This window comes from Bison bison, unplaced genomic scaffold, assembly GCF_000754665.1.
Source record: "Bison bison bison isolate TAMUID 2011002044 unplaced genomic scaffold, Bison_UMD1.0 scf7180017864289, whole genome shotgun sequence".
NCBI lineage: Eukaryota > Metazoa > Chordata > Mammalia > Artiodactyla > Bovidae > Bison > Bison bison.
This window is the reverse complement of record NW_011494861.1, coordinates 11,108,870-11,117,546: the sequence shown is the minus strand read 5'-3', so window position 1 is coordinate 11,117,546 and position 8,677 is coordinate 11,108,870.

Genomic DNA, 8,677 nt, shown 5'->3' with positions numbered 1-8,677 from the left:
TAGAACCCAGCAGGTCCAGCTCAGCCAGGCCCACTGGGACCCCAGCTGCCCTCCCTGGCTCTGACCGCCGTCTTCTTTCTCAGTCTCTGTGACTCAAGGCACCTTCACGAGAGGCAGTTTTTATCCTGTGAAAAGCCAAAGGTCAGCAGCCCAACCTGGTAACGATGAAAACTGACCTCACCCAGGGTGGCCTGGAGATGGGGTGGACCAGGCTGAGCGCAGGGCTTGTGGGGTCCCCCACCTCCAGGCCCCTGGTGACACAGGTCTGAATTACTGCCCTCTGGGCTTATAGCACAAATGACAAGAACTGTAATGTAGCCTCTTCCGCTCAGCTCAGAGCCAGCAGCCTATGAGGTGAGGGTTGACTCCACTGTGCTCCTGTCCAAAGCCTCCGCAGGACAAGGTCCAGACGGGGCACTGAAAGGAAACCAGCATCACGTTGCAAAAAGTACACACATGATGCTTTCATCACATGCAGGCACTGAGACCCTCCCAGCCTCCACCAACCCTGCAACAGGGGCTCTAGACCCTGGGGAGGCTGCCTGGTTCTGAAACGTGGGCGGCCAGGACCACTGGGGCACATTAACCACTGAAGGGAAGCTCGGGGTGGAAGTTACTGACAGGAAGTTGTCAACTTTCCCATCCAGTTTTGCAGAACCCTGAATTCTGAGGCCCATAGTCAGAGGTCAAGAGTCTTCTGTTCTACAACAAGCAACTCAGGATGCTCTCAAACACCTGGTGAGGAAATCTAGGTCGGTTCACATTGTCAACAGGGCAGTTTAGATAAAATACAGTGAAAGTCTACAAATTTCATACTCTTAATTCAGAAATTCCACCTCTAGGGCTTTATCCTAAAGAAATAATCCAAGAAAGGCCCAGGCTTGTACATACAAAGATGTTCAAAAGCTTTGTTTTTAAGACTGAGAAGCTGACACTGGCTAAGTGGCAGATTAAAAAAACTGTAACCAACTCTGTCACATAATGGGACGCTGTAGCCCTACCAGTTGTGACAAAAATATATTTGTCATAGAGAAAATGAGAGCAGAGTCAGAGTTACAGGCTCTCTGTACATTGTGTTCAGGTTTAAAAAGTACCAACGGTTCAGAAGAACACAGGCCAAGGTAACAACTGTGGTCAACTCTCAGAGGCAGAATCTCAGATCCTTCAGGTTTTTTTTTTGCATTCTCTCCAATTTCTAATTTATTTGCATTGAAAATTGATTTTTTAACAAGATCTACTATATATAAAACAGGGAACCATAGCCAGTATCTTATTATAACCTATGATGGAATGGAAAAGAATGACAAAGAATGTTATGTATGTACAACTGAATCACTTTACCATACACCAGCAACGAACACTGTAAATCAACTATACTTCAATTTTAAGACAAAAATAATTTCTTTAATGTAAAAACTTTTCCTGTTCCCTCTCTTAATGTTCCTTTTCAGGCAGTTTAGTATTATTTCATTCTGCTTTAAAATGTTACTTGCAAGTTAAAGGATTTTGGGTAAAGAACATTGCACTCTACTGAAAAACAAAGAACTTTAAGCCATTAAACAAAGTCTGCTTCTAAATAGTTTTTTTTTTTTTTTAAACGGCAGCGGCGGGTGAGCAAGGTTTTTCAAGGCTTCAGAGCGTGAGCGCTGAGGGAGGAGGGGGCGGCACTGCAAGCCCTATAAACCCCATACAGAAAGTAGGCTGAGAACTACAATGAAGTCTTAGCTCTGGGCCTGACTGGGAGTTTCCCAACCCAATTTACAAAATAACCGTTCGCTAGGACCGGCGCCTGGCAGGACGTCAGTCATTATATAATTTCCAGTTTTTTTTTAATCCTGCGAAGACACCAACTGCAACGAATTTGCTGCCGGCGACTGTGCCTGAAGTGGACACAGCACCACCCGGTTCTTTCAGGAGCGGCTGCACCTGCTGCTTCAGGGCCGTGCCCACCTCGGGGCGCATCGGTGGGGGGGTGGGTGTTAAAACACAAGGGCCCCGACCCTGTGTCCCCACCTCCGCCTCTGACAGTACCCCCAGGTATCCAGGCGCTGCGGGCCCCGAGGACTCCCAGCTCCCGCCCCATCTGTGCCCCGCCCGCCGCGGGCAGATTTGGAGCGGGAACGTGGCGCCGGCCTCGGAGGCCTAAGGTCCACCTGGACGCCTGTAAGGCGTGGCTGGGGCCCACGTGGTGGACGCTGCAGGAGCGGAGCCGGCGTGAAAGCTCTAGGGACGGTTCCCTCCCACCCCCGGGCGGCCTCAGACGCCCAGGCGCGCGTGCCAATGCCCGGGGTTGGCCGAGTTGCCAGGGGAAGCGGGGGGTCGGCACGGACTCAAAGGGCGACCCCCGGAGGTGACCCGCCCCGCCAACTTTATTCAGCCCTTCACCCACCAAGGAGCCCCCGGGTAGATGCCGAGCGGGTCCCGCAGCCTCAGGGACGTGGGCCCGGCCCCGCAGCCGGGCGGGGACCCGGCGCGCCGGAACGGACGGAGCGGTCATCTAGGGCCTCGTCGCCCCCTACTCCACACAGCGACCCGCCCTCATCCCGGTGACCCCGGCTCAAGGAGCCGAAGGCTGCGGGTCGGGCTGGGTGGGCGGACCCGGAGAAAACCCGCAGGTCCCGGCGGGCGACGGGGCGGGGCCGAAGGCGGAGAGAAGCCGCTACTGGCCCGGAAGCCACGCGCCGGAAGTGACGCGTCTGAAGTCCGCCGCGGCTCCTAGCCATCCCGCGTGACCCATCCCCCGGGAGTTGTTCCGCAGTGTCCTGAGGGTCTGGGCTTCTCAGCTGCCGCTTGGGTGCTGGGAGCGGGGACGCTCTGCTGGGCGATTCCCGCCGTGGTCGTCCCCTAGGGACTCCCCTGGGCCGTACCACATCAGCCCACGTGGGGATAGTGCTGTTGAGCAATGGCGACCCCCGTGGTCATCCCCTTGGCACCCTTCGGGCCGTACCTCATCAGCCCAGGTGGAGGTGGTGCTGCTGGGCGATGGCGGCGCGCGGCCTTGGTACTCTCCGGGCCGTAATACGTGGCCCAGGCGAGGGTGGTGCAGCTGGGCGATGGCGGCCCCCGCGGCCTTGGTCCCCTCTGCGTTGTAGCACCTCGGCCCAGGCTGGTGTGGTGCTGCTGGGTGATGGCTCCCCCTCGCGGTTGTTCTTTTGGCACGTCCCGGGCCGTACCATCTCGGCCAGCGGGGCAGGTGCTTCTGGATAACGGCACCCTCTCACGGTCGTCCCCTTGGTATCCTCCGGGCCGTACCAATTCAGCCCAGTCAGGGGTGATGCTTCTGGGAACCGCCCTCCCCTTGATAACTTCCAGGCCGTACCACCGCGACCCAGGGAGCGGCAAGTTCGTGGAGGAGCCGACCTATAAGCTGGCTCTGAGTTTTGGTTTCAAGAGACAGAAATTTCAGCCTCAAGGAGCCTCCCTTAGAAGAGGAAAGACAAAGGGACTGTCCTAGCTGAGGAAGCCAGCAACGGAGGTGCTCTAGGGGCAGCTAGAATCCAAGGCCACGCCCCTCACGAGGACGCTGGTTGGCTGAGTTTGGGGAGTTCCACCAGGGGGCGTGGCCTTGGCCCAAGTCTCTGAGGGGCTTCAGTGGGACTGTCTTGCCTGCGCACGCGCCCCTACCCCCACCCATCCCTGGCACCATGCGCAGCATCTTCCTGGCCCGGTTTTCCTCCTGGCTTACATTATTAATTTTTAGCAAAAAAAAAAAATAATTTATTTTTAGTCGTGCCACACTGCTTGTGGGATCTTAGTTCCCGAACAGGGATTGAACCCAGGCTCTTGCAGTGAAAGCTAGGAGTCCTAGCCACTGGACTGCCAAGGAATTCTCTCCACTTACTTTTAAAGGTAATTTTTAGGAGCGAGGTTACTGCTAATGGGCTCTTCTTCCTCTTCATTTTAATATTTATTTTTATTTGTCTGTCCTGGGTGTTAGTTTCCGCATGTGGGACCTAGTTTTTGAACCCATGCCGTCAGCGTTGGAAGTTTGGTGTCTTGGTCAGCCGCCAGAGAAGTTTCTAATGGGCTCTTCTTAAGGCCTACTTAAAAAAAAGTATTTATATCGGTTGCCCTGGGTACGTGTTGCTGTCCGGGGGCTTTCTGTAGTTGTGGCGAGCAGGGGCTACTCTGTTGCAATGCGTGGGCTTCTCATGGTGGTGGCTTTTCTTGTTGTGGAGCACGCATGGGCCAGGAGCATGGGCTCCAGTAGTTGGGTGCACGGTTTTTAGTTGCTCTGTGGCATGCAGAATCTGTCCGGACCGGGGATCAAACACGTGCCCCAGCATTGGCAGGTGGATTATTATCCGCTGTACCACTAGGGAAGTCCAAGGCCTATTCTTCTTGTCAGACTTTCATATATTTAGCTTCATATTGTTTTAAAATTAATAGTTTCTCCTTTAGATCTTGGCCAGAGGGTCAGTTAATGGATGGTGGTATCTGCCTACCTCTGGCGTCTACAGGCAGGGTTTGGGCCACGAGGTGCAGGGGAAGGGTTTTCCTTGGGATCCTCCAGAAGGTATGACTGGAGGAAAGGCCTGGACACCCCAGGGGTTGGTCAGGGGCCTGGGCCTAAAATGCAAAAAAGAAGCAAAAGTGAAGTTCTCTTAACATCTGTATCTCGGAGCAGAATATGACACCTTCATCATCCCTAAAAGTGAGTATTCAGGACACTGAACAAAGTTTATAGGGTAGATTTTCCTACTTTGCACACAACTCTGAGATGCTTGATGACTGCCCAGCAGCACTGGTTGTTGCTGGTCAGTGAGTTACTTGTAGTCAAATAATTTCAAAAGCAATTGTATGAAAAGTAGCAAAAACTTTATAGCCGAGTCTTTCTTACATTTTATCTGAGACAGTTCATTTTAACAATTCTGAAATGATGTTGGAGTGCCAAGTCACCTTCCCCTCTTGGGCTGGCCACTCCAGCACAGAGGACAGTGTTACCCAGGCCTTCGACCATTGCTGGAGTCTTTGCTCCATGGTCACACTTCCAGAGTTTGTATCCTGCCCCCTTTTCTTTGTCCTGTTAATGATTGTTCACCTAAAATAAAGCAAAAAAACAGCCAGTTATTTTAACAGAAAGTCACGTTTGTTTCCCTTGTGGCTCAGCTGTTAAAGGATCCACCTGCAAAGTGGGAGACCTAGGTTCAAACCCTGGGTTGGGAAGATCCCCTGGAGAAGGGAAAGGCTACCCACTCCAGTATTCTGGCCTGGAGAATTCCATGGACTGTATAGTCCATGGGGTTGCAAAGAGTCGGACACAACTGAGCGACTTCCACTTTCTTTCAGGTTTGTTTGGCAGCAGCAAAGAATTATAACTCAGGACATGCAACTGTGATAACTACATGCAAGTCTGGTAAAGCAGAGAGAACATTCTTTTATAAAGGAGGAAGGGAAGTTGTTATAAACAAGAAGTCCATTAGAGGAAACATTGGAGTTTAAATAAGGTGGCTTCTCATTGGCTGAGCCGTTGCCAGGCAGGGAGATCTGCCGGGTGGTGGCGGTGAGATGGCTGTTCTGGCCACAGGTGCTGGGACTCCCCTCCTCTCTGGTTCTGTGTGGACACTGGGGGTACATGCCTGAGGACTTCCACCTTGTCGCCTCCCAACTCCATTTTAGTTGAGGTGTCCCTTGATTAATTTTCAGATAATTCTCTAAATGTTTGCAGGAGACGTGGCTTTGCTGCCTGTGAAGGTCTTTGTGTGACTTCCAGTATCAGAGAAGCCACAGCAAGGATCTGAGTGGTTTTACCAATGTTTGCTGGAGTTTCAACTTACTCAAGAAGTGGAGTTTGGGGTAAAAGACAGTAGACTGACCAGAATTCTTCACACCCTTGTCAGCTTCAAATATGGCCGTTTCAGCCTGTTTGCTTATTTGCAAGTTAGATACAATACCTGTTAGGAAGTTGTTCTTATGAAGGAGCCCAGCTGACCCCCCTGCCCTGGCCTCGATCCTTGAAACATCCGGCACAGCCCCTTCCCCCGCATCCCGCATGGCATGCTGGTGTCTGCTGGGCCCTCTCAGTCCTTCCCCACTGCCAAGCTGGTCCCCTGCCCCCTCTCACAGGCTTGACCTACATCCGTATCTTGGTCTGAAGTGATGGCTACAGTCAGGTGGGCCCAGAGGAGCCCATGTTTCCAGGGAAACATGAGATAGCAGCAGATGTGGACCTGGGCTCAGGAGCCCACAGGGTCCTGAGAACTGGATCATGATCCATGGGTGGGAGAATGGGTATGGGCCCCCCACCTCCAACCTCCAGACCCACTGCCAGCACTGACCCACATGATGTAGCTTCCAGGACTCCCATCCTGACCACAGCCCCTCCAGGGCCATTTTTGATCACTGCACATTAGGCCTCAAGGTGTCTCTGTGTTGCACACCATCCACATTTGTTAGGCCTCCCCACACCTTGGGGTGCTTCTGGGCACCTCTGCTGGCCTGCCCTAATTAGACATTCTGGAGGAGGGCAAGTGGAGTGGTCAGTAGTGAGGGGTCACCAGAGCTGCCAGGGCAGAAGGGGGCAGAGGCTCAGACCAGGGACAGGTGGCCCTTGGGCACCCAAGGCATTGGGATCTGAGCCTGTTCTAGGTGTCTGAGGGTGGGGGTATCCTAGGACGTGGTCCCCTGGGAAAGGATTTCACAGATCTTAAGTACAATGCCAAGCGTGTGGGCCTTCAGACCCAGCTAGCGGGTAGGGCCTGGACGGGGAGCCCCACCATCAGATGAGCCCACTGGGGTCTGCCTGGGCCTGAGCTGGGCCCCTGGCCACCCCAGGTCCCTTGGCTGTAGGGAGTTGGGGCTTCCGGTACCTTCCTGGGTATTTCCTTTTAGGCTCTGGGACGCTCCCTCGGGATGGCCAAGCAGCCCTTCTGGATGCTGCCCCTGGTCCTATGGGTCCACTCACCTGCCATCCTGGCCATCACCTCAGCCAGTTGCGCCTGGGGAGCCAGGTTTCTGTCTAGTATGGGCACTGTGCCTTGCATGTGGAGGTGGGGCAGCTGTAGCCACAGCCGCTAGGGCCTCTGGCTCGTCCTGACTGGCAGGTGGGGAAACAGGGGCAGCACCACTTTGGCTGCCCTTTGGGTACCCTTTCTACACGCCCAGTGGCATGACCGCTGCCCTGGCTGAGCCCCCCAGTCCCCACCTTGGCCTGACCCTGGGACTCAGCCTCTGAACTCCATGGGGGTGGGAGGGGACATCTGAAAGTTGCCCACCGGACCCCAGGGCTGCAGGTGGCCCCCTTGCGGCTTCAGATCAGCGTCCAGGAGTGTCCTGGGGACCCAGGGGCCTAACCGAGCTCCCAGGAAGTCTAACTGAGGTCAGGCTGTGCATATGTCCCCAAGGCTGCCTGTCTGGAGCTTCTGGGGGTGAGAGGCCCTCCCCATAGGGTGCCCAGACCAGCCCTGAGTGTCCTCTGTCGGCTCCTTCCTCCTTGGCCTCGCCCACCCTGACCTCACCTCTTCCACCAAATACTCTGGTGTTTCCTGGTTTGGACACAGCCCAAGCTCCAGCCTGGCCCTTCTGGGGTGAAATGTGCCAGCAGTGGCCGATTCCCTGATGTGGTGACTCAAGTACCCCCACCCCTGTCCCTAACACCCCCTTCCCAACTTCTCTGGGCTCCTCTGACAGGCCCCCGACCCCCACAGGGCTCCATCTCTACAGCAGCTCCCCCTCCCAGTTGGCACTCTGGCAGACTTCCAGTGTCCTTCTAGCCAGTGGCTCCCAGGTGTGGGAACCTCAGCAGGACAGCCCTGGCCCAGGCTGCCCCGGGGCAGGAACTGCTGGACATGGAGCCTGATCTGAGAGAGAAGGGACATCGGCTGGATGGGTGCCCAGCACTGAGGCCTGGGAGGAGGTCCAACAGGCCAGGAAAGGCCACCACCCTGACAGTTGGGATCTCTGAGGGACCAAAGGCCTGAGCCCAAAGAAATGCCCTCCTATCCTGCGGCCTCTGTGCCTCCAGTTCCCCACCCCCTTCCATGTGCTCCACAAAGCCTGGAAGGTCAAGGTTGAGAGATCAACAGCCTTAGACAAGAATGGTGACCCTGCAGGTGGTGCCTGTGCCAACAGAGCCTGCACCTGCAGTCCAAAAACCCCGGCCAGTGGGCTGACTCCTGCCCACAAGTAGATCCTCTGCTCCCGGAGCAGCAGGGCCCAGCCTAGGGTCTGTGCATGCTCAGCTAAGTCCACAGAAACTTGGGCTCTGACAGCATGCCCACCCCATTGCCCACGGACACACTGGCTTCCAGGCAGATATGCTGGCCACCAAGCCCCACTACAGAGGAGATAGCAGAGGCCTCACAGCCATTGAGACTCCCAGGCAGGATGGGGTCATGCTCCCACGTGTGCCTGGATGCGAAGGGAACCAGGGAGGCAACCGCACACACATGCCTCTGACCAGAATGAGCAGGCCCTGGGCTGCTCCGCTGCTGGGGCAACCACTGCACCTGTCCTATGCTAGCCTCGCAGCAGTGCCCATAAAGTACCTGTCACAGCTCCCAGGCTCCAGCCCACAAGGCTGTGTCTGTGTCCAAAGTACCTGCTCAGGCTCCTGGCAAAGCCTGGCCCTGCCTAAGCCCAGGCCCAAGAGGGGGAGGCCCAGAACCAGAGAGGGGACCATGTGCCCACTGGCCTCCATGGGGCACCCATGGCCCAAAGCTTGGGCTCCTCCTGCAGG